The sequence below is a fragment of the Paramisgurnus dabryanus genome, chromosome 19 (genome assembly GCF_030506205.2).
Source record: "Paramisgurnus dabryanus chromosome 19, PD_genome_1.1, whole genome shotgun sequence".
Classification (NCBI taxonomy): domain Eukaryota; kingdom Metazoa; phylum Chordata; class Actinopteri; order Cypriniformes; family Cobitidae; genus Paramisgurnus; species Paramisgurnus dabryanus.
In genome coordinates, this window is record NC_133355.1 from 32,519,768 (window position 1) to 32,542,498 (window position 22,731).

The window sequence follows — 22,731 nt, forward strand, 5'->3', positions numbered from 1 at the left end:
GACAACAACGCAGTCGGTTGTTGACATTACGGTGTTGTGTGTTAAAGCTCATAGGGATCAGTCTAAAGAGGGCTCGTCCGGGATTTGAACCCGGGACCTCTCGCACCCTAAGCGAGAATCATACCCCTAGACCAACGAGCCACTTGTTTTGGTGCCAGCCCTGCCGCCCTCACAAACACTTTCCCACAACGTCGCAGCCACCTTTCAACAAGCCAAAGCAGTCAAGAGGCAGGGGTAAGGGGAATAAGCTCAAATGGTAGAGCGCTCGCTTAGCATGCGAGAGGTAGCGGGATCGATGCCCGCATTCTCCACGTGATTGTGGTTTGTTGTGAATAGCACTGATGTTACAGACCGTAAGCGTGAAGCTTTACATTGGGTCCTGCTCTTACGTTTTGCCTCAAAAAGCCAACAGGTCCCAGTGTCGGTCTTCAGTATGACACCTGAGCACACACATGAACGTCTCCTATATGGATGTTATTTCTCAAAGCAACATGGAGCAGGAGCTTTACATTCCTAGAGCATTTTGTTGCGATTTAAAATTGGAATCATTTTTTTCAATGTTCATTTGTCTTCCTGTCATTGCTGGTAAGTCTTTTAAATACATTTCACTGTCAGATTGTACACATGAGCTGTGTGTTTCCTTTGGCCTGTACACATGAGCTGCGTGTTTCTTTTGTCCTAAACGTCAATGCATTTTTCATTTATCCTAAGTTTTCGTACATGTTTAATTTGCTTCCTTGTAACGTCCTTAGGTTTGCTGAAATTTGGCGACTTGTGCGTTGTTGGCCCATCGCCAGGGAGAACTGGAAAAGTGCTCAATGTCGCTTGAATTAACTAATTTTTTGTCTACATCCTGAGTGCTCTGGTAGAAAGGCTTAAAGGGCGTGGGGATTGTTTTGGGGTAAGAAACACTGTTCCCTTGGATACCCAAAAAGTGTTACAGGTCCCACCGAGATTTGAACTCGGATCGCTGGATTCAGAGTCCAGAGTGCTAACCGTTACACCATGGAACCACTCTTTGCCTGAGCGCCTGACCCACTGCGTCACAGAGAAAAGGACACTCGGACAGGGACCGTCAGCAAAACCACAGCAAGCCAAACTGACAGGAAACGGCCCGCAATGCCGAAACCCGGGATCGAACCAGGGACCTTTAGATCTTCAGTCTAACGCTCTCCCAACTGAGCTATTTCGGCAAGACAGGTTGGTCAGGCAGGAATTTTCATGACAAATCACAGCAATATAGCAGTCTGCAATAGAATGTAGAGAAAAGCCGTGGCCCGTACGGGGGTCGAACCCGCGACCTTGGCGTTATTAGCACCACGCTCTAACCAACTGAGCTAACCGGCCATGGAGCACCAATGGTTCTGCCAAGACTGACATGAATTTTCCACAGTGTAGCAGCATCAAGAAACAAAGCTATATACGGGCTCGTCCGAGATTTGAACCCAGGACCTCTCGCACCCAAAGCGAGAATCATACCCCTAGACCAACGAGCCAAGCCTTGCTTCCTTTTTGCCATGCCACTGGGAAACATGTGACAACAACGCAGTCACCAGCTTCCTCAAGCAGTTCCTGGGGATGGGCCTGTTGGGTCCTGCTCCTCTGTTTAGCCACAATGAGCCCTAGTGTTGGGCTGGTGTCAAAATAAGCTCTTATCGATATTAGTACATGCTTATTTCTTAATATTTGAAATGGTGTGAGAGAAGTCGACTGGTCTGCATAATCGTGGACCTGAACCCAGCTGAACACCTTTGTTATGAATTACAGGCTCTGAACAAAACACTCATCACCCAAACCCTTCAATGATTTGTTCACAGGGCCACAGTCATTTCAGCACAGAAAAAGTCCTTTCCAAAACTGTTGCAACATAAATGGAAACAAAATTATTTGACATGGTCTGTATGGTATAGCATTTATATTTGTATTGATTGGAGAAAGTGGAATAGATAAATATGTTAATTTACTATTAAAACCAGTTCAGCATCTATGGCTATATTCATGGTGAGAACTGGTTATTGGCAAAGTCAGAAATGCACGTTAGGTGAATTGGAGATGTCAAATTGCCCTTCCCTCGGTTTCTGTGTGTGTGTATAGATCAACGTGTGTGTTGTTTCTGGACTGTTTAAGGACACCAAATAATGCAGTGCCCAGAGTAATTCCATGCTGACTTAAGGAGAACATGTAATCTCCACACAGAAAGGCCTCCTGACCCAGCCAGGGCTTGAACAGGGGACCTTCTTGCTTTGAGACAGCTGTGCTCTGTTTGGGGTGCCAACTGTGTCACCCCAAACATCTTTTTTAGAAGGGGCATCCCAATACTTAGTGTAAGTTGTAACGTCAAGTAACATCTTAGAAGCCATGTCTTTATCGCCTTTTCCAAGTGTTGATTTTAGATTTTAGGAGAAAATTCCGATAAATCATCCGTAAACTAAATTGGACACCATGCATCACTAGCCTGGTTGTATATTTAAGTCTCATAGCTCCAGGCACCTCAGGGTTCCTACCCAGGCCCAGTGGCCAGGATGATGTGCTTCTCCCGGCCAGGAGGGAGTAGGTCGAATAGCCTGGGTCATTTTTCGGGTTGAGTCAATTGTGTTGCTTGAAATTAACTCATCGCTTGTTAAAACAGCAAGCCCTCCGGTAGAAAGCTTAAAGGGTAGGGGGATCGTCTAGGGGTTAACAAACAAGGACCCCCTCGGACATGGTTTCGACCTGGAAAGGCCAAAGGCGGACGCGTCGCTGAGAGGTCTCTGACGTCCTTTGCAGGTTTCTCGTTGACATTACTTTCCTGCCAGGATTGCCATACACAGCGGTGTTGTGTGTTAAAGCTCATAGGGATCAGTCTAAAGAGGGCTCGTCCGGGATTTGAACCCGGGACCTCTCGCACCCTAAGCGAGAATCATACCCCTAGACCAACGAGCCACTTGTTTGGTGCCAGCCCTGCCGCCCTCACAAACACTTTCCCACAACGTCGCAGCCACCTTTCAACAAGCCAAAGCAGTCAAGAGGCAGGGGTAAGGGGAATTAGCTCAAATGATAGAGCGCTCGCTTAGCATGCGAGAGGTAGCGGGATCGATGCCCGCATTCTCCACGTGATTGTGGTTTGTTGTGAATTGCACTGATGTTACAGACCGTAAGCGTGAAGCTTTACATTGGGTCCTGCTCTTACGTTTTGCCTCAAAAAGCCAACAGGTCCCAGTGTCGGTCCTCATTATGACACCTGAGCACACACATGAACGTCTCCTATACGGATGTTATTTCTCAAAGCAACTTGGAGCAGGAGCTTTACATTCCTAGAGCATTTTGTTGCGATTTAAAATTGGAATCATTTTTTTCAATGTTCATTTGTCTTCCTGTCATTGCTGGTAAGTCTTTTAAATACATTTCACTGTCAGATTGTACACATGAGCTGTATGTTTCCTTTGGCCTGTACACATGAGCTGCGTGTTTCTTTTGTCCTAAACGTCAAGGCATTTTTCATTTATCCTAAGTTTTCGTACATGTTTAATTTGCTTCCTTGTAACGTCCTTAGGTTTGCTGAAATTTGGCGACTTGTGCGTTGTTGGCCCATCGCCAGGGAGAACTGGAAAAGTGCTCAATGTTGCTTGAATTAACTAATTTTTTGTCTACATCCTGAGTGCTCTGGTAGAAAGGCTTAAAGGGCGTGGGGATTGTTTTGGGGTAAGAAACACTGTTCCCTTGGATACCCAAAAAGGGTTACAGGTCCCACCGAGATTTGAACTCGGATCGCTGGATTCAGAGTCCAGAGTGCTAACCGTTACACCATGGAACCACTCTTTGCCTGAGCGCCTGACCCACTGCGTCACAGAGAAAAGGACACTCGGACAGGGACCGTCAGCAAAACCACAGCAAGCCAAACTGACAGGATACGGCCCGCAATGCCGAAACCCGGGATCGAACCAGGGACCTTTAGATCTTCAGTCTAACGCTCTCCCAACTGAGCTATTTCGGCAAGACAGGTTGGTCAGGCAGGAATTTTCATGACAAATCACAGCAATATAGCAGTCTGCAATAGAATGTAGAGAAAAGCCGTGGCCCGTACGGGGGTCGAACCCGCGACCTTGGCGTTATTAGCACCACGCTCTAACCAACTGAGCTAACCGGCCATGGAGCACCAATGGTTCTGCCAAGACTGACATGAATTTTCCACAGTGTAGCAGCATCAAGAAACAAAGTTATATACGGGCTCGTCCGGGATTTGAACCCGGGACCTCTCGCACCCAAAGCGAGAATCATACCCCCAGACCAACGAGCCAAGCCTTGCTTCCTTTTTGCCATGCCACTGGGAAACATGTGACAACAACGCAGTCACCAGCTTCCTCAAGCAGTTCCTGGGGATGGGCCTGTTGGGTCCTGCTCCTCTGTTTAGCCACAATGAGCCCTAGTGTTGGGCTGGTGTCAAAATAAGCTCTTATCGATATTAGTACATGCTTATTTCTTAATATTTGAAATGGTGTGAGAGAAGTCGACTGGTCTGCATAATCGTGGACCTGAACCCAGCTGAACACCTTTGTTATGAATTACAGGCTCTGAACAAAACACTCATCACCCAAACCCTTCAATGATTTGTTCACAGGGCCACAGTCATTTCAGCACAGAAAAAGTCCTTTCCAAAACTGTTGCAACATAAATGGAAACAAAATTTTTTGACATGGTCTGTATGGTATAGCATTTATATTTGTATTGATTGGAGAAAGTGGAATAGATAAATATGTTAATTTACTATTAAAACCAGTTCAGCATCTATGGCTATATTCATGGTGAGAACTGGTTATTGGCAAAGTCAGAAATGCACGTTAGGTGAATTGGAGATGTCAAATTGCCCTTCCCTCGGTTTCTGTGTGTGTGTATAGATCAACGTGTGTGTTGTTTCTGGACTGTTTAAGAACACCAAATAATGCAGTGCCCAGAGTAATTCCATGCTGACTCAAGGAGAACATGTAAACTCCACACAGAAAGGCCTCCTGTCCCAGCCAGGGCTTGAACAGGGGACCTTCTTGCTGTGAGACAGCTGTGCTCTGATTGGGGTGCCAACTGTGTCACCCCAAACATCTTTATTAGAAGGGGCATCCCAATACTTAGTGTAAGTTGTAACGTCAAGTAACATCTTAGAAGCCATGTCTTTATCGCATTTTCCAAGTGTTGATTTTAGATTTTAGGAGAAAATTCCGATAAATCATCCGTAAACTAAATTGGACACCATGCATCACTAGCCTGGTTGTATATTTAAGTCTCATAGCTCCAGGCACCTCAGGGTACCTACCCAGGCCCAGTGGCCAGGATGATGTGCTTCTCCCGGCCAGGAGGGAGTAGGTCGAATAGCCTGGGTCATTTTTCGGGTTGAGTCAATTGTGTTGCTTGAAATTAACTCATCGCTTGTTAAAACAGCAAGCCCTCCTGTAGAAAGCTTAAAGGGTAGGGGGATCGTCTAGGGGTTAACAAACAAGGACCCCCTCGGACATGGTTTCGACCTGGAAAGGCCAAAGGCGGACGCGTCGCTGAGAGGTCTCTGACGTCCATTGCAGGTTTCTCGTTGACATTACTTTTCTGCCAGGTTTGCCATACACAGCAGTGTTGTGTGTTAAAGCTCATAGGGATCAGTCTAAAGAGGGCTCGTCCGGGATTTGAACCGGGGACCTCTCGCACCCTAAGCGAGAATCATACCCCTAGACCAACGAGCCACTTGTTTGGTGCCAGCCCTGCCGCCCTCACAAACACTTTCCCACAACGTCGCAGCCACCTTTCAACAAGCCAAAGCAGTCAAGAGGCAGGGGTAAGGGGAATTAGCTCAAATGGTAGAGCCCTCGCTTAGCATGCGAGAGGTAGCGGGATCGATGCCCGCATTCTCCACGTGATTGTGGTTGGTTGTGAATTGCACTGATGTTACAGACCGTAAGCGTGAAGCTTTACATTGGGTCCTGCTCTTACGTTTTGCCTCAAAAAGCCAACAGGTCCCAGTGTCGGTCCTCATTATGACACCTGAGCACACACATGAACGTCTCCTATACGGATGTTATTTCTCAAAGCAACATGGAGCAGGAGCTTTACATTCCTAGAGCATTTTGTTGCGATTTAAAATTGGAATCATTTTTTTCAATGTTCATTTGTCTTCTTGTCATTGCTGGTAAGTCTTTTAAATACATTTCACTGTCAGATTGTACACATGAGCTGTGTGTTTCCTTTGGCCTGTACACATGAGCTGCGTGTTTCTTTTGTCCTAAACGTCAATGCATTTTTCATTTATCCTAAGTTTTCGTACATGTTTAATTTGCTTCCTTGTAACGTCCTTAGGTTTGCTGAAATTTGGCGACTTGTGCGTTGTTGGCCCATCGCCAGGGAGAACTGGAAAAGTGCTCAATGTTGCTTGAATTAACTAATTTTTTGTCTACATCCTGAGTGCTCTGGTAGAAAGGCTTAAAGGGCGTGGGGATTGTTTTGGGGTAAGAAACACTGTTCCGTTGGATACCCAAAAAGTGTTACAGGTCCCACCGAGATTTGAACTCGGATCGCTGGATTCAGAGTCCAGAGTGCTAACCGTTACACCATGGAACCACTCTTTGCCTGAGCGCCTGACCCACTGCGTCACAGAGAAAAGGACACTCGGACAGGGACCGTCAGCAAAACCACAGCAAGCCAAACTGACAGGATACGGCCCGCAATGCCGAAACCCGGGATCGAACCAGGGACCTTTAGATCTTCAGTCTAACGCTCTCCCAACTGAGCTATTTCGGCAAGACAGGTTGGTCAGGCAGGAATTTTCATGACAAATCACAGCAATATAGCAGTCTGCAATAGAATGTAGAGAAAAGCCGTGGCCCGTACGGGGGTCGAACCCGCGACCTTGGCGTTATTAGCACCACGCTCTAACCAACTGAGCTAACCGGCCATGGAGCACCAATGGTTCTGCCAAGACTGACATGAATTTTCCACAGTGTAGCAGCATCAAGAAACAAAGCTATATACGGGCTCGTCCGGGATTTGAACCCGGGACCTCTCGCACCCAAAGCGAGAATCATACCCCTAGACCAACGAGCCAAGCCTTGCTTCCTTTTTGCCATGCCACTGGCAAACATGTGACAACAACGCAGTCACCAGCTTCCTCAAGCAGTTCCTGGGGATGGGCCTGTTGGGTCCTGCTCCTCTGTTTAGCCACAATGAGCCCTAGTGTTGGGCTGGTGTCAAAATAAGCTCTTATCGATATTAGTACATGCTTATTTCTTAATATTTGAAATGGTGTGAGAGAAGTCGACTGGTCTGCATAATCGTGGACCTGAACCCAGCTGAACACCTTTGTTATGAATTACAGGCTCTGAACAAAACACTCATCACCCAAACCCTTCAATGATTTGTTCACAGGGCCACAGTCATTTCAGCACAGAAAAAGTCCTTTCCAAAACTGTTGCAACATAAATGGAAACAAAATTATTTGACATGGTCTGTATGGTATAGCATTTATATTTGTATTGATTGGAGAAAGTGGAATAGATAAATATGTTAATTTACTATTAAAACCAGTTCAGCATCTATGGCTATATTCATGGTGAGAACTGGTTATTGGCAAAGTCAGAAATGCACGTTAGGTGAATTGGAGATGTCAAATTGCCCTTCCCTCGGTTTCTGTGTGTGTGTATAGATCAACGTGTGTTTTGTTTCTGGACTGTTTAAGGACACCAAATAATGCAGTGCCCAGAGTAATTCCATGCTGACTCAAGGAGAACATGTAAACTCCACACAGAAAGGCCTCCTGACCCAGCCAGGGCTTGAACAGGGGACCTTCTTGCTGTGAGACAGCTGTGCTCTGTTTGGGGTGCCAACTGTGTCACCCCAAACATCTTTATTAGAAGGGGCATCCCAATACTTAGTGTAAGTTGTAACGTCAAGTAACATCTTAGAAGCCATGTCTTTATCGCATTTTCCAAGTGTTGATTTTAGATTTTAGGAGAAAATTCCGATAAATCATCCGTAAACTAAATTGGACACCATGCATCACTAGCCTGGTTGTATATTTAAGTCTCATAGCTCCAGGCACCTCAGGATACCTACCCAGGCCCAGTGGCCAGGATGATGTGCTTCTCCCGGCCAGGAGGGAGTAGGTCGAATAGCCTGGGTCATTTTTCGGGTTGAGTCAATTGTGTTGCTTGAAATTAACTCATCGCTTGTTAAAACAGCAAGCCCTCCGGTAGAAAGCTTAAAGGGTAGGGGGATCGTCTAGGGGTTAACAAACAAGGACCCCCTCGGACATGGTTTCGACCTGGAAAGGCCAAAGGCGGACGCGTCGCTGAGAGGTCTCTGACGTCCTTTGCAGGTTTCTCGTTGACATTACTTTCCTGACAGGATTGCCATACACAGCGGTGTTGTGTGTTAAAGCTCATAGGGATCAGTCTAAAGAGGGCTCGTCCGGGATTTGAACCCGGGACCTCTCGCACCCTAAGCGAGAATCATACCCCTAGACCAACGAGCCACTTGTTTGGTGCCAGCCCTGCCGCCCTCACAAACACTTTCCCACAACGTCGCAGCCACCTTTCAACAAGCCAAAGCAGTCAAGAGGCAGGGGTAAGGGGAATTAGCTCAAATGGTAGAGCGCTCGCTTAGCATGCGAGAGGTAGCGGGATCAATGCCCGGATTCTCCACGTGATTGTGGTTTGTTGTGAATTGCACTGATGTTACAGACCGTAAGCGTGAAGCTTTACATTGGGTCCTGCTCTTACGTTTTGCCTCAAAAAGCCAACAGGTCCCAGTGTCGGTCCTCAGTATGACACCTGAGCACACACATGAACGTCTCCTATACGGATGTTATTTCTCAAAGCAACATGGAGCAGGAGCTTTACATTCCTAGAGCATTTTGTTGCGATTTAAAATTGGAATCATTTTTTTCAATGTTCATTTGTCTTCCTGTCATTGCTGGTAAGTCTTTTAAATACATTTCACTGTCAGATTGTACACATGAGCTGTGTGTTTCCTTTGGCCTGTACACATGAGCTGCGTGTTTCTTTTGTCCTAAACGTCAATGCATTTTTCATTTATCCTAAGTTTTCGTACATGTTTAATTTGCTTCCTTGTAACGTCCTTAGGTTTGCTGAAATTTGGCGACTTGTGCGTTGTTGGCCCATCGCCAGGGAGAACTGGAAAAGTGCTCAATGTTGCTTGAATTAACTAATTTTTTGTCTACATCCTGAGTGCTCTGGTAGAAAGGCTTAAAGGGCGTGGGGATTGTTTTGGGGTAAGAAACACTGTTCCCTTGGATACCCAAAAAGTGTTACAGGTCCCACCGAGATTTGAACTCGGATCGCTGGATTCAGAGTCCAGAGTGCTAACCGTTACACCATGGAACCACTCTTTGCCTGAGCGCCTGACCCACTGCGTGACAGAGAAAAGGACACTCGGACAGGGACCGTCAGCAAAACCACAGCAAGCCAAACTGACAGGAAACGGCCCGCAATGCCGAAACCCGGGATCGAACCAGGGACCTTTAGATCTTCAGTCTAACGCTCTCCCAACTGATCTATTTCGGCAAGACAGGTTGGTCAGGCAGGAATTTTCATGACAAATCACAGCAATATAGCAGTCTGCAATAGAATGTAGAGAAAAGCCATGGCCCGTACGGGGGTCGAACCCGCGACCTTGGCGTTATTAGCACCACGCTCTAACCAACTGAGCTAACCGGCCATGGAGCAGCAATGGTTCTGCCAAGACTGACATGAATTTTCCACAGTGTAGCAGCATCAAGAAACAAAGCTATATACGGGCTCGTCCGGGATTTGAACCCGGGACCTCTCGCACCCAAAGCGAGAATCATACCCCTAGACCAACGAGCCAAGCCTTGCTTCCTTTTTGCCATGCCACTGGGAAACATGTGACAACAACGCAGTCACCAGCTTCCTCAAGCAGTTCCTGGGGATGGGCCTGTTGGGTCCTGCTCCTCTGTTTAGCCACAATGAGCCCTAGTGTTGGGCTGGTGTCAAAATAAGCTCTTATCGATATTAGTACATGCTTATTTCTTAATATTTGAAATGGTGTGAGAGAAGTCGACTGGTCTGCATAATCGTGGACCTGAACCCAGCTGAACACCTTTGTTATGAATTACAGGCTCTGAACAAAACACTCATCACCTAAACCCTTCAATGATTTGTTCACAGGGCCACAGTCATTTCAGCACAGAAAAAGTCCTTTCCAAAACTGTTGCAACATAAATGGAAACAAAATTATTTGACATGGTCTGTATGGTATAGCATTTATATTTGTATTGATTGGAGAAAGTGGAATAGATAAATATGTTAATTTACTATTAAAACCAGTTCAGCATCTATGGCTATATTCATGGTGAGAACTGGTTATTGGCAAAGTCAGAAATGCACGTTAGGTGAATTGGAGATGTCAAATTGCCCTTCCCTCGGTTTCTGTGTGTGTGTATAGATCAACGTGTGTGTTGTTTCTGGACTGTTTAAGGACACCAAATAATGCAGTGCCCAGAGTAATTCCATGCTGACTCAAGGAGAACATGTAAACTCCACACAGAAAGGCCTCCTGACCCAGCCAGGGCTTGAACAGGGGACCTTCTTGCTGTGAGACAGCTGTGAGACAGCTGTGCTCTGTTTGGGGTGCCAACTGTGTCACCCCAAACATCTTTATTAGAAGGGGCATCCCAATACTTAGTGTAAGTTGTAACGTCAAGTAACATCTTAGAAGCCATGTCTTTATCGCATTTTCCAAGTGTTGATTTTAGATTTTAAGAGAAAATTCCGATAAATCATCCGTAAACTAAATTGGACACCATGCATCACTAGCCTGGTTGTATATTTAAGTCTCATAGCTCCAGGCACCTCAGGGTACCTACCCAGGCCCAGTGGCCAGGATGATGTGCTTCTCCCGGCCAGGAGGGAATAGGTCGAATAGCCTGGGTCATTTTTCGGGTTGAGTCAATTGTGTTGCTTGAAATTAACTCATCGCTTGTTAAAACAGCAAGCCCTCCGGTAGAAAGCTTAAAGGGTAGGGGGATCGTCTAGGGGTTAACAAACAAGAACCCCCTCGGACATGGTTTCGACCTGGAAAGGCCAAAGGCGGACGTGTCGCTGAGAGGTCTCTGACGTCCTTTGCAGGTTTCTCATTGACATTACTTTCCTGCCAGGATAGCCATACACAGCGGTGTTGTGTGTTAAAGCTCATAGGGATCAGTCTAAAGAGGGCTCGTCCGGGATTTGAACCCGGGACCTCTCGCACCCTAAGCGAGAATCATACCCCTAGACCAACGAGCCACTTGTTTGGTGCCAGCCCTGCCGCCCTCACAAACACTTTCCCACAACGTCGCAGCCACCTTTCAACAAGCCAAAGCAGTCAAGAGGCAGGGGTAAGGAGAATTAGCTCAAATGGTGGAGCGCTCGCTTAGCATGCGAGAGGTAGCGGGATCGATGCCCGCATTCTCCACGTGATTGTGGTTTGTTGTGAATTGCACAGATGTTACAGACCGTAAGCTTGAAGCTTTACATTGGGTCCTGCTCTTACGTTTTGCCTCAAAAAGCCAACAGGTCCCAGTGTCGGTCCTCAGTATGACACCTGAGCACACACATGAACGTCTCCTATACGGATGTTATTTCTCAAAGCAACATGGAGCAGGAGCTTTACATTCCTAGAGCATTTTGTTGCGATTTAAAATTGGAATCATTTTTTTCAATGTTCATTTGTCTTCCTGTCATTGCTGGTAAGTCTTTTAAATACATTTCACTGTCAGATTGTACACATGAGCTGTGTGTTTCCTTTGGCCTGTACACATGAGCTGCGTGTTTCTTTTGTCCTAAACGTCAATGCATTTTTCATTTATCCTAAGTTTTCGTACATGTTTAATTTGCTTCCTTGTAACGTCCTTAGGTTTGCTGAAATTTGGCGACTTGTGCGTTGTTGGTCCATCGCCAGGGAGAACTGGAAAAGTGCTCAATGTTGCTTGAATTAACTAATTTTTTGTCTACATCCTGAGTGCTCTGGTAGAAAGGCTTAAAGGGCGTGGGGATTGTTTTGGGGTAAGAAACACTGTTCCCTTGGATACCCAAAAAGTGTTACAGGTCCCACCGAGATTTGAACTCGGATCGCTGGATTCAGAGTCCAGAGTGCTAACCGTTACACCATGGAACCACTCTTTGCCTGAGCGCCTGACCCACTGCGTCACAGAGAAAAGGACACTCGGACAGGGACCGTCAGCAAAACCACAGCAAGCCAAACTGACAGGAAACGGCCCGCAATGCCGAAACCCGGGATCGAACCAGGGACCTTTAGATCTTCAGTCTAACGCTCTCCCAACTGAGCTATTTCGGCAAGACAGGTTGGTCAGGCAGGAAAATTCATGACAAATCACAGCAATATAGCAGTCTGCAATAGAATGTAGAGAAAAGCCGTGGCTCGTACGGGGGTCGAACCCGCGACCTTGGCGTTATTAGCACAACGCTCTAACCAACTGAGCTAACCGGCCATGGAGCAGCAATGGTTCTGCCAAGACTGACATGAATTTTCCACAGTGTAGCAGCATCAGGAAACAAAGCTATATACGGGCTCGTCCGGGATTTGAACCCGGGACCTCTCGCACCCAAAGCGAGAATCATACCCCCAGACCAACGAACCAAGCCTTGCTTCCTTTTTGCCATGCCACTTGGAAACATGTGACAACAACGCAGTCACCAGCTTCCTCAAGCAGTTCCTGGGGATGGGCCTGTTGGGTCCTGCCCCTCTGTTTAGCCACAATGAGCCCTAGTGTTGGGCTGGTGTCAAAATAAGCTCTTATCGATATTAGTACATGCTTATTTCTTAATATTTGAAATGGTGTGAGAGAAGTCGACTGGTCTGCATAATCGTGGACCTGAACCCAGCTGAACACCTTTGTTATGAATTACAGGCTCTGAACAAAACACTCATCACCTAAACCCTTCAATGATTTGTTCACAGGGCCACAGTCATTTCAGCACAGAAAAAGTCCTTTCCAAAACTGTTGCAACATAAATGGAAACAAAATTATTTGACATGGTCTGTATGGTATAGCATTTATATTTGTATTGATTGGAGAAAGTGGAATAGATAAATATGTTAATTTACTATTAAAACCAGTTCAGCATCTATGGCTATATTCATGGTGAGAACTGGTTATTGGCAAAGTCAGAAATGCACGTTAGGTGAATTGGAGATGTCAAATTGCCCTTCCCTCGGTTTCTGTGTGTGTGTATAGATCAACGTGTGTGTTGTTTCTGGACTGTTTAAGGACACCAAATAATGCAGTGCCCAGAGTAATTCCATGCTGACTCAAGGAGAACATGTAAACTCCACACAGAAAGGCCTCCTGACCCAGCCAGGGCTTGAACAGGGGACCTTCTTGCTGTGAGACAGCTGTGCTCTGTTTGGGGTGCCAACTGTGTCACCCCAAACATCTTTATTAGAAGGGGCATCCCAATACTTAGTGTAAGTTGTAACGTCAAGTAACATCTTAGAAGCCATGTCTTTATCGCATTTTCCAAGTGTTGATTTTAGATTTTAGGAGAAAATTCCGATAAATCATCCGTACACCATGCATCACTAGCCTGGTTGTATATTTAAGTCTCATAGCTCCAGGCACCTCAGGGTACCTACCCAGGCCCAGTGGCCAGGATGATGTGCTTCTCCCGGCCAGGAGGGAATAGGTCGAATAGCCTGGGTCATTTTTCGGGTTGAGTCAATTGTGTTGCTTGAAATTAACTCATCGCTTGTTAAAACAGCAAGCCCTCCGGTAGAAAGCTTAAAGGGTAGGGGGATCGTCTAGGGGTTAACAAACAAGAACCCCCTCGGACATGGTTTCGACCTGGAAAGGCCAAAGGCGGACGTGTCGCTGAGAGGTCTCTGACGTCCTTTGCAGGTTTCTCATTGACATTACTTTCCTGCCAGGATAGCCATACACAGCGGTGTTGTGTGTTAAAGCTCATAGGGATCAGTCTAAAGAGGGCTCGTCCGGGATTTGAACCCGGGACCTCTCGCACCCTAAGCGAGAATCATACCCCTAGACCAACGAGCCACTTGTTTGGTGCCAGCCCTGCCGCCCTCACAAACACTTTCCCACAACGTCGCAGCCACCTTTCAACAAGCCAAAGCAGTCAAGAGGCAGGGGTAAGGGGAATTAGCTCAAATGGTGGAGCGCTCGCTTAGCATGCGAGAGGTAGCGGGATCGATGCCCGCATTCTCCACGTGATTGTGGTTTGTTGTGAATTGCACAGATGTTACAGACCGTAAGCTTGAAGCTTTACATTGGGTCCTGCTCTTACGTTTTGCCTCAAAAAGCCAACAGGTCCCAGTGTCGGTCCTCAGTATGACACCTGAGCACACACATGAACGTCTCCTATACGGATGTTATTTCTCAAAGCAACATGGAGCAGGAGCTTTACATTCCTAGAGCATTTTGTTGCGATTTAAAATTGGAATCATTTTTTTCAATGTTCATTTGTCTTCCTGTCATTGCTGGTAAGTCTTTTAAATACATTTCACTGTCAGATTGTACACATGAGCTGTGTGTTTCCTTTGGCCTGTACACATGAGCTGCGTGTTTCTTTTGTCCTAAACGTCAATGCATTTTTCATTTATCCTAAGTTTTCGTACATGTTTAATTTGCTTCCTTGTAACGTCCTTAGGTTTGCTGAAATTTGGCGACTTGTGCGTTGTTGGTCCATCGCCAGGGAGAACTGGAAAAGTGCTCAATGTTGCTTGAATTAACTAATTTTTTGTCTACATCCTGAGTGCTCTGGTAGAAAGGCTTAAAGGGCGTGGGGATTGTTTTGGGGTAAGAAACACTGTTCCCTTGGATACCCAAAAAGTGTTACAGGTCCCACCGAGATTTGAACTCGGATCGCTGGATTCAGAGTCCAGAGTGCTAACCGTTACACCATGGAACCACTCTTTGCCTGAGCGCCTGACCCACTGCGTCACAGAGAAAAGGACACTCGGACAGGGACCGTCAGCAAAACCACAGCAAGCCAAACTGACAGGAAACGGCCCGCAATGCCGAAACCCGGGATCGAACCAGGGACCTTTAGATCTTCAGTCTAACGCTCTCCCAACTGAGCTATTTCGGCAAGACAGGTTGGTCAGGCAGGAAAATTCATGACAAATCACAGCAATATAGCAGTCTGCAATAGAATGTAGAGAAAAGCCGTGGCTCGTACGGGGGTCGAACCCGCGACCTTGGCGTTATTAGCACAACGCTCTAACCAACTGAGCTAACCGGCCATGGAGCAGCAATGGTTCTGCCAAGACTGACATGAATTTTCCACAGTGTAGCAGCATCAGGAAACAAAGCTATATACGGGCTCGTCCGGGATTTGAACCCGGGACCTCTCGCACCCAAAGCGAGAATCATACCCCCAGACCAACGAGCCAAGCCTTGCTTCCTTTTTGCCATGCCACTTGGAAACATGTGACAACAACGCAGTCACCAGCTTCCTCAAGCAGTTCCTGGGGATGGGCCTGTTGGGTCCTGCCCCTCTGTTTAGCCACAATGAGCCCTAGTGTTGGGCTGGTGTCAAAATAAGCTCTTATCGATATTAGTACATGCTTATTTCTTAATATTTGAAATGGTGTGAGAGAAGTCGACTGGTCTGCATAATCGTGGACCTGAACCCAGCTGAACACCTTTGTTATGAATTACAGGCTCTGAACAAAACACTCATCACCCAAACCCTTCAATGATTTGTTCACAGGGCCACAGTCATTTCAACACAGAAAAAGTCCTTTCCAAAACTGTTGCAACATAAATGGAAACAAAATTATTTGACATGGTCTGTATGGTATAGCATTTATATTTGTATTGATTGGAGAAAGTGGAATAGATAAATATGTTAATTTACTATTAAAACCAGTTCAGCATCTATGGCTATATTCATGGTGAGAACTGGTTATTGGCAAAGTCAGAAATGCACGTTAGGTGAATTGGAGATGTCAAATTGCCCTTCCCTCGGTTTCTGTGTGTGTGTATAGATCAACGTGTGTGTTGTTTCTGGACTGTTTAAGGACACCAAATAATGCAGTGCCCAGAGTAATTCCATGCTGACTCAAGGAGAACATGTAAACTCCACACAGAAAGGCCTCCTGACCCAGCCAGGGCTTGAACAGGGGACCTTCTTGCTGTGAGACAGCTGTGCTCTGTTTGGGGTGCCAACTGTGTCACCCCAAACATCTTTATTAGAAGGGGCATCCCAATACTTAGTGTAAGTTGTAACGTCAAGTAACATCTTAGAAGCCATGTCTTTATCGCATTTTCCAAGTGTTGATTTTAGATTTTAGGAGAAAATTCCGATAAATCATCCGTAAACTAAATTGGACACCATGCATCACTAGCCTGGTTGTATATTTAAGTCTCATAGCTCCGGGCACCTCAGGGTACCTACCCAGGCCCAGTGGCCAGGATGATGTGCTTCTCCCGGCCAGGAGGGAGTAGGTCGAATAGCCTGGGTCATTTTTCGGGTTGAGTCAATTGTGTTGCTTGAAATTAACTCATCGCTTGTTAAAACAGCAAGCCTTCCGGTAGAAAGCTTAAAGGGTAGGGGGATCGTCTAGGGCAGTGGTCCTAGGGGACCCACAGCTCTGCATATTTTGTATGTCTCCCTTAACTGACACACCCAGTTCTGTTCATGGATCTCTACCTTAAAGAGCTGATGATCTGAATCAGGTGTGTTAGATAAGGGAGACATGCAAAATGTGCAGGGCAGTGGGTCCCCTAGGACAAGATTGAAAACCACTGGTCTAGGGGTTAACAAACAAGGACCCCCTCGGACATGGTTTCGACCTGGAAAGGCCAAAGGCGGACGCGTCGCTGAGAGGTCTCTGACGTCCTTTGCAGGTTTCTCGTTGACATTACTTTCCTGCCAGGATTGCCATACACAGCGGTGTTGTGTGTTAAAGCTCATAGGGATCAGTCTAAAGAGGGCTCGTCCGGGATTTGAACCCGGGACCTCTCGCACTCTAAGCGAGAATCATACCCCTAGACCAACGAGCCACTTGTTTGGTGCCAGCCATGCCGCCCTCACAAACACTTTCCCACAACGTCGCAGCCACCTTTCAACAAGCCAAAGCAGTCAAGAGGCAGGGGTAAGGGGAATTAGCTCAAATGGTAGAGCGCTCGCTTAGCATCGATATTAGTACATGCTTATTTCTTAATATTTGAAATGGTGTGAGAGAAGTCGACTGGTCTGCATAATCGTGGACCTGAACCCAGCTGAACACCTTTGTTATGAATTACAGGCTCTGAACAAAACACTCATCACCCAAACCCTTCAATGATTTGTTCACAGGGCCACAGTCATTTCAGCACAGAAAAAGTCCTTTCCAAAACTGTTGCAACATAAATGGAAACAAAATTATTTGACATGGTCTGTATGGTATAGCATTTATATTTGTATTGATTGGAGAAAGTGGAATAGATAAATATGTTAATTTACTATTAAAACCAGTTCAGCATCTATGGCTATATTCATGGTGAGAACTGGTTATTGGCAAAGTCAGAAATGCACGTTAGGTGAATTGGAGATGTCAAATTGCCCTTCCCTCGGTTTCTGTGTGTGTGTATAGATCAACGTGTGTGTTGTTTCTGGACTGTTTAAGGAAACCAAATAATGCAGTGCCCAGAGTAATTCCATGCTGACTCAAGGAGAACATGTAAACTCCACACACAAAGGCCTCCTGACCCAGCCAGGGCTTGAACAGGGGACCTTCTTGCTGTGAGACAGCTGTGCTCTGTTTGGGGTGCCAACTGTGTCACCCCAAACATCTTTATTAGAAGGGGCATCCCGATACTTAGTGTAAGTTGTAACGTCAAGTAACATCTTAGAAGCCATGTCTTTATCGCATTTTCCAAGTGTTGATTTTAGATTTTAGGAGAAAATTCCGATAAATCATCCGCAAACTAAATTGGACACCATGCATCACTAGCCTGGTTGTATATTTAAGTCTCATAGCTCCAGGCACCTCAGGGTACCTACCCAGGCCCAGTGGCCAGGATGATGTGCTTCTCCCGGCCAGGAGGGAGTAGGTCGAATAGCCTGGGTCATTTTTCGGGTTGAGTCAATTGTGTTGCTTGAAATTAACTCATCGCTTGTTAAAACAGCAAGCCCTCCGGTAGAAAGCTTAAAGGGTAGGGGGATCGTCTAGGGGTTAACAAACAAGGACCCCCTCGGACATGGTTTCGACCTGGAAAGGCCAAAGGCGGACGCGTCGCTGAGAGGTCTCTGACGTCCTTTGCAGGTTTCTCGTTGACATTACTTTCCTGCCAGGATAGCCATACACAGCGGTGTTGTGTGTTAAAGCTCATAGGGATCAGTCTAAAGAGGGCTCGTCCGGGATTTGAACCCGGGACCTCTCGCACCCTAAGCGAGAATCATACCCCTAGACCAACGAGCCACTTGTTTGGTGCCAGCCCTGCCGCCATCACAAACACTTTCCCACAACGTCGCAGCCACCTTTCAACAAGCCAAAGCAGTCAAGAGGCAGGGGTAAGGGGAATTAGCTCAAATGGTAGAGCGCTCGCTTAGCATGCGAGAGGTAGTGGGATCGATGCCCCCATTCTCCACGTGATTGTGGTTTGTTGTGAATTGCACTGATGTTACAGACCGTAAGCGTGAAGCTTTACATTGGGTCCTGCTCTTACGTTTTGCCTCAAAAAGCCAACAGGTCCCAGTGTCGGTCCTCAGTATGACACCTGAGCACACACATGAACGTCTCCTATACGGATGTTATTTCTCAAAGCAACATGGAGCAGGAGCTTTACATTCCTAGAGCATTTTGTTGCGATTTAAATTTGGAATCATTTTTTTTCAATGTTCATTTGTCTTCCTGTCATTGCTGGTAAGTCTTTTAAATACATTTCACTGTCAGATTGTACACATGAGCTGTGTGTTTCCTTTGGCCTGTACACATGAGCTGCGTGTTTCTTTTGTCCTAAACGTCAATGCATTTTTCATTTATCCTAAGTTTCGTACATGTTTAATTTGCTTCCTTGTAATGTCCTTAGGTTTGCTGAAATTTGGCGACTTGTGCGTTGTTGGCCCATCGCCAGGGAGAACTGGAAAAGTGCTCAATGTTGCTTGAGTTAACTAATTTTTTGTCTACATCCTGAGTGCTCTGGTAGAAAGGCTTAAAGGGCGTGGGGATTGTTTTGGGGTAAGAAACACTGTTCCCTTGGATACCCAAAAAGTGTTACAGGTCCAACCGAGATTTGAACTTGGATCGCTGGATTCAGAGTCCAGAGTGCTAACCGTTACACCATGGAACCACTCTTTGCCTGAGCGCCTGACCCACTGCGTCACAGAGAAAATGACACTCGGACCGGGACCGTCAGCAAAACCACAGCAAGCCAAACTGACAGGAAACGGCCCGCAATGCCGAAACCCGGGATCGAACCAGGGACCTTTAGATCTTCAGTCTAACGCTCTCCCAACTGAGCTATTTCGGCAAGACAGGTTGGTCAGGCAGGAATTTTCATGACAAATCACAGCAATATAGCAGTCAGCAATAGACCCTTTTACTGTTTGTACACAATGATGACGTGGCAGCGTATGCGCGCACATTTAGGCAACGGAAGTATCGTAAGAATCAACAGTGAAGCAACACAAACAGTAAGTTATTTAAAAAAAAATTGACTTTATCAACATTTTCAACACAGCTACCAGATCCGTGTACTATAGTGGAGTGGATAAAAGACGTTAGCAGGTGGCCAAAAATAAAGTTGCCAGATACATATATGCGTATATTAGTATATTATATTAGTGCAACCAAACGCAACAACGGGACATTTTGATGTTGAGAAACCGTTTTAATAAACTTTCTGAGTTGCTACCACGTTAGAACCAATGGGGAATAACACCACTTCTGTTGCCCAAATGCGCGCGCAGGCTATTTGATCACGTGAGCTGTAAAAGGGTCTATAGAATGTAGAGAAAAGCCTTGGCCCATACGGGGGTCGAACCCGCGACCTTGGCGTTATTAGCACCACGCTCTAACCAACAGAGCTAACTGGCCATGGAGCAGCAATGGTTCTGCGAAGACTGACATGAATTGTCCACAGTGTAGCAGCATCAAGAAACAAAGCTATATACGGGCTCGTCCGGGATTTGAGCGCACCCAAAGCGAGAATCATACCCCTAGACCAACAAGCCAAGCCTTGCTTCCTTTTTGCCATGCCACTGGGAAACATGTGACCACAACGCAGTCACCAGCTTCCTCAAGCAGTTCCTGGGGATGGGCCTGTTGGGTCCTGCTCCTCTGTTTAGCCACAATGAGCCCTAGTGTTGGGCTGGTGTCAAAATAAGCTCTTATCGATATTAGTACATGCTTATTTCTTAATACTTGAAATGGTGTGAGAGAAGTCGACTGGTCTGCATAATCGTGGACCTGAACCCAGCTGAACACCTTTGTTATGAATTACAGGCTCTGAACAAAACACTCATCACCCAAACCCTTCAATGATTTGTTCACAGGGCCACAGTCATTTCAGCACAGAAAAAGTCCTTTCCAAAACTGTTGCAACATAAATGGAAACAAAATTATTTGACATGGTCTGTATGGTATAGCATTTATATTTGTATTGATTGGAGAAAGTGGAATAGATAAATATGTTAATTTACTATTAAAACCAGTTCAGCATCTATGGCTATATTCATGGTGAGAACTGGTTATTGGCAAAGTCAGAAATGCAGGTTAGGTGAATTGGAGATGTCAAATTGCCCTTCCCTCGGTTTCTGTGTGTGTGTATAGATCAACGTGTGTGTTGTTTCTGGACTGTTTAAGGAAACCAAATAATGAAGTGCCCAGAGTAATTCCATGCTGACTCAAGGAGAACATGTAAACTCCACACAGAAAGGCCTCCTGACCCAGCCATGGCTTGAACAGGGGACCTTGTTGCTGTGAGACAGCTGTGCTCTGTTTGGGGTGCCAACTGTGTCACCCCAAACATCTTTATTAAAAGGGGCATCCCAATACTTAGTGTAAGTTGTAACGTCAAGTAACATCTTAGAAGCCATGTCTTTATCGCATTTTCCAAGTGTTGATTTTAGATTTTAGGAGAAAATTCCGATAAATCATCCGTAAACTAAATTGGACACCATGCATCACTAGCCTGGTTGTATATTTAAGTCTCATAGCTCCAGGCACCTCAGGGTACCTACCCAGGCCCAGTGGCCAGGATGATGTGCTTCTCCCGGCCAGGAGGGAGTAGGTCGAATAGCCTGGGTCATTTTTCGGGTTGAGTCAATTGTGTTGCTTGAAATTAACTCATCGCTTGTTAAAACAGCAAGCCCTCCGGTAGAAAGCTTAAAGGGTAGGGGGATCGTCTAGGGGTTAACAAACAAGGACCCCCTCGGACATGGTTTCGACCTGGAAAGGCCAACGGCGGACGCGTCGCTGAGAGGTCTCTGACGTCCTTTGCAGGTTTCTCGTTGACATTACTTTCCTGCCAGAATTGCCATACACAGGCGTGTTGTGTGTTAAAGCTCATAGGGATCAGTCTAAAGAGGGCTCGTCCGGGATTTGAACCCGGGACCTCTCGCACCCTAAGCGAGAATCATACCCCTAGACCAACGAGCCACTTGTTTGGTGCCAGCCCTGCCGCCCTCACAAACACTTTCCCACAACGTCGCAGCCACCTTTCAACAAGCTAAAGCAGTCAAGAGGCAGGGATAAGGGGAATTAGCTCAAATGGTAGAGCGCTCGCTGCGCAAAGGAAGGGGCCCAATCTTTGCGCCCCCGCACGCAAGCGAAAAAGACGCAAAAAGCGGGTATGCGGCGCCAGATTTCACCTGCAACAATATTCTGGATATTTTCCTCTGCGTTATGTTATGTTACAGTAGTTTTAGTTATATTTGAAACAAGTCACCCTCCGCGGGCTGGACTCGAACCCGTGGTCTGCGTGACGAAGTATCCAACAAATCCTTACAAAAAATGTACTGTAGTAAAACCATGGTTACCACAAAATAAACATGGTTTTGCTAATAGTAAACAATACACCAAAAAGCATGGTTTCTACGCTTTTACAAAAAAAAAACATGGTTAATTTAACCGCGCAACTATTTAGTTATCTATATGGCATGTCATTATATTGATTGATATTTATTATTTTGTGTCTATTATTTTTTTTAAAGAACATTACCTGTTTATATAAAAATGAATAAAAACCATACTACACTTTTACCACAAAAATATGGTTAATTTAACTATGCCTATTATCTATGATCATTATATTGGTTGATATTAATAATTTTGTGTATATTATTATTTAAAAGAACATTACCTGTTTATGTTTATATAAAAATTTATAAAAAGCATGGTTACTACACTTTTACCACAAAAAACATGGTTCATTTAACTGTGCCTCTTTTAGTTATGTACTATGACATATCATTATATTGATTAATATTCATTATTTTGTGTATATTATTTTGTATAAAATATTACGTGTTTATAAGGTAATGAAAGTAAGGTAAATTTGTATGTTTTTTATGTTTATATAAAAATGTTTCTTTAAAGACGTGTTTTTGTGTGGCATATGATTTGATTGATATGATTTTTCGGATTTATTTATCAGATCCACAGACACTTCAGATGTACATTTTTTTATTAAAATAAATACACACAAATATTGAAATGATCACACACACACACACACACACGCACAAATATGTACAATATATACAGGAAAGATGTTATTTATTGAGGTGGTGGAGTTTG

At 45.5% G+C, this 22,731-nt stretch overlaps 1 protein-coding gene and 35 non-coding genes across 36 annotated transcripts in view; all 36 read right to left on the reverse strand.

Annotated features, from left to right (window-relative positions):
- The window catches only part of LOC135735099 (CMP-N-acetylneuraminate-beta-galactosamide-alpha-2,3-sialyltransferase 1-like), a 473,227-nt gene that overhangs the window by 290,716 nt on the left and 159,780 nt on the right, over positions 1-22,731 (reverse strand). The gene's annotated exons all lie outside the window — the stretch shown is intronic.
- On the reverse strand, positions 70-141 carry trnap-agg (transfer RNA proline (anticodon AGG)). The gene has a single exon. It is a non-coding gene; the product is annotated as a tRNA-Pro (tRNA).
- trnaq-cug (transfer RNA glutamine (anticodon CUG)) lies at positions 942-1,013 on the reverse strand. Its single transcript has one exon. It is a non-coding gene; the product is annotated as a tRNA-Gln (tRNA).
- On the reverse strand, positions 1,121-1,193 carry trnaf-gaa (transfer RNA phenylalanine (anticodon GAA)). The gene has a single exon. It is a non-coding gene; the product is annotated as a tRNA-Phe (tRNA).
- trnai-aau (transfer RNA isoleucine (anticodon AAU)) lies at positions 1,274-1,347 on the reverse strand. Its single transcript has one exon. It is a non-coding gene; the product is annotated as a tRNA-Ile (tRNA).
- On the reverse strand, positions 1,425-1,496 carry trnap-ugg (transfer RNA proline (anticodon UGG)). Its single transcript has one exon. It is a non-coding gene; the product is annotated as a tRNA-Pro (tRNA).
- Positions 2,851-2,922, reverse strand: trnap-agg (transfer RNA proline (anticodon AGG)). The gene has a single exon. It is a non-coding gene; the product is annotated as a tRNA-Pro (tRNA).
- On the reverse strand, positions 3,722-3,793 carry trnaq-cug (transfer RNA glutamine (anticodon CUG)). Its single transcript has one exon. It is a non-coding gene; the product is annotated as a tRNA-Gln (tRNA).
- Positions 3,901-3,973, reverse strand: trnaf-gaa (transfer RNA phenylalanine (anticodon GAA)). Its single transcript has one exon. It is a non-coding gene; the product is annotated as a tRNA-Phe (tRNA).
- trnai-aau (transfer RNA isoleucine (anticodon AAU)) lies at positions 4,054-4,127 on the reverse strand. Its single transcript has one exon. It is a non-coding gene; the product is annotated as a tRNA-Ile (tRNA).
- Positions 4,205-4,276, reverse strand: trnap-ugg (transfer RNA proline (anticodon UGG)). The gene has a single exon. It is a non-coding gene; the product is annotated as a tRNA-Pro (tRNA).
- On the reverse strand, positions 5,631-5,702 carry trnap-agg (transfer RNA proline (anticodon AGG)). The gene has a single exon. It is a non-coding gene; the product is annotated as a tRNA-Pro (tRNA).
- trnaq-cug (transfer RNA glutamine (anticodon CUG)) lies at positions 6,502-6,573 on the reverse strand. Its single transcript has one exon. It is a non-coding gene; the product is annotated as a tRNA-Gln (tRNA).
- trnaf-gaa (transfer RNA phenylalanine (anticodon GAA)) lies at positions 6,681-6,753 on the reverse strand. Its single transcript has one exon. It is a non-coding gene; the product is annotated as a tRNA-Phe (tRNA).
- Positions 6,834-6,907, reverse strand: trnai-aau (transfer RNA isoleucine (anticodon AAU)). Its single transcript has one exon. It is a non-coding gene; the product is annotated as a tRNA-Ile (tRNA).
- Positions 6,985-7,056, reverse strand: trnap-ugg (transfer RNA proline (anticodon UGG)). The gene has a single exon. It is a non-coding gene; the product is annotated as a tRNA-Pro (tRNA).
- On the reverse strand, positions 8,411-8,482 carry trnap-agg (transfer RNA proline (anticodon AGG)). The gene has a single exon. It is a non-coding gene; the product is annotated as a tRNA-Pro (tRNA).
- Positions 9,282-9,353, reverse strand: trnaq-cug (transfer RNA glutamine (anticodon CUG)). The gene has a single exon. It is a non-coding gene; the product is annotated as a tRNA-Gln (tRNA).
- Positions 9,461-9,533, reverse strand: trnaf-gaa (transfer RNA phenylalanine (anticodon GAA)). Its single transcript has one exon. It is a non-coding gene; the product is annotated as a tRNA-Phe (tRNA).
- trnai-aau (transfer RNA isoleucine (anticodon AAU)) lies at positions 9,614-9,687 on the reverse strand. Its single transcript has one exon. It is a non-coding gene; the product is annotated as a tRNA-Ile (tRNA).
- Positions 9,765-9,836, reverse strand: trnap-ugg (transfer RNA proline (anticodon UGG)). Its single transcript has one exon. It is a non-coding gene; the product is annotated as a tRNA-Pro (tRNA).
- On the reverse strand, positions 11,202-11,273 carry trnap-agg (transfer RNA proline (anticodon AGG)). The gene has a single exon. It is a non-coding gene; the product is annotated as a tRNA-Pro (tRNA).
- trnaq-cug (transfer RNA glutamine (anticodon CUG)) lies at positions 12,073-12,144 on the reverse strand. The gene has a single exon. It is a non-coding gene; the product is annotated as a tRNA-Gln (tRNA).
- On the reverse strand, positions 12,252-12,324 carry trnaf-gaa (transfer RNA phenylalanine (anticodon GAA)). Its single transcript has one exon. It is a non-coding gene; the product is annotated as a tRNA-Phe (tRNA).
- trnai-aau (transfer RNA isoleucine (anticodon AAU)) lies at positions 12,405-12,478 on the reverse strand. Its single transcript has one exon. It is a non-coding gene; the product is annotated as a tRNA-Ile (tRNA).
- On the reverse strand, positions 12,556-12,627 carry trnap-ugg (transfer RNA proline (anticodon UGG)). The gene has a single exon. It is a non-coding gene; the product is annotated as a tRNA-Pro (tRNA).
- On the reverse strand, positions 13,970-14,041 carry trnap-agg (transfer RNA proline (anticodon AGG)). The gene has a single exon. It is a non-coding gene; the product is annotated as a tRNA-Pro (tRNA).
- Positions 14,841-14,912, reverse strand: trnaq-cug (transfer RNA glutamine (anticodon CUG)). Its single transcript has one exon. It is a non-coding gene; the product is annotated as a tRNA-Gln (tRNA).
- On the reverse strand, positions 15,020-15,092 carry trnaf-gaa (transfer RNA phenylalanine (anticodon GAA)). The gene has a single exon. It is a non-coding gene; the product is annotated as a tRNA-Phe (tRNA).
- trnai-aau (transfer RNA isoleucine (anticodon AAU)) lies at positions 15,173-15,246 on the reverse strand. The gene has a single exon. It is a non-coding gene; the product is annotated as a tRNA-Ile (tRNA).
- On the reverse strand, positions 15,324-15,395 carry trnap-ugg (transfer RNA proline (anticodon UGG)). Its single transcript has one exon. It is a non-coding gene; the product is annotated as a tRNA-Pro (tRNA).
- Positions 16,940-17,011, reverse strand: trnas-aga (transfer RNA serine (anticodon AGA)). Its single transcript has one exon. It is a non-coding gene; the product is annotated as a tRNA-Ser (tRNA).
- trnap-agg (transfer RNA proline (anticodon AGG)) lies at positions 18,340-18,411 on the reverse strand. The gene has a single exon. It is a non-coding gene; the product is annotated as a tRNA-Pro (tRNA).
- trnaf-gaa (transfer RNA phenylalanine (anticodon GAA)) lies at positions 19,390-19,462 on the reverse strand. Its single transcript has one exon. It is a non-coding gene; the product is annotated as a tRNA-Phe (tRNA).
- Positions 19,955-20,028, reverse strand: trnai-aau (transfer RNA isoleucine (anticodon AAU)). Its single transcript has one exon. It is a non-coding gene; the product is annotated as a tRNA-Ile (tRNA).
- On the reverse strand, positions 21,520-21,591 carry trnap-agg (transfer RNA proline (anticodon AGG)). Its single transcript has one exon. It is a non-coding gene; the product is annotated as a tRNA-Pro (tRNA).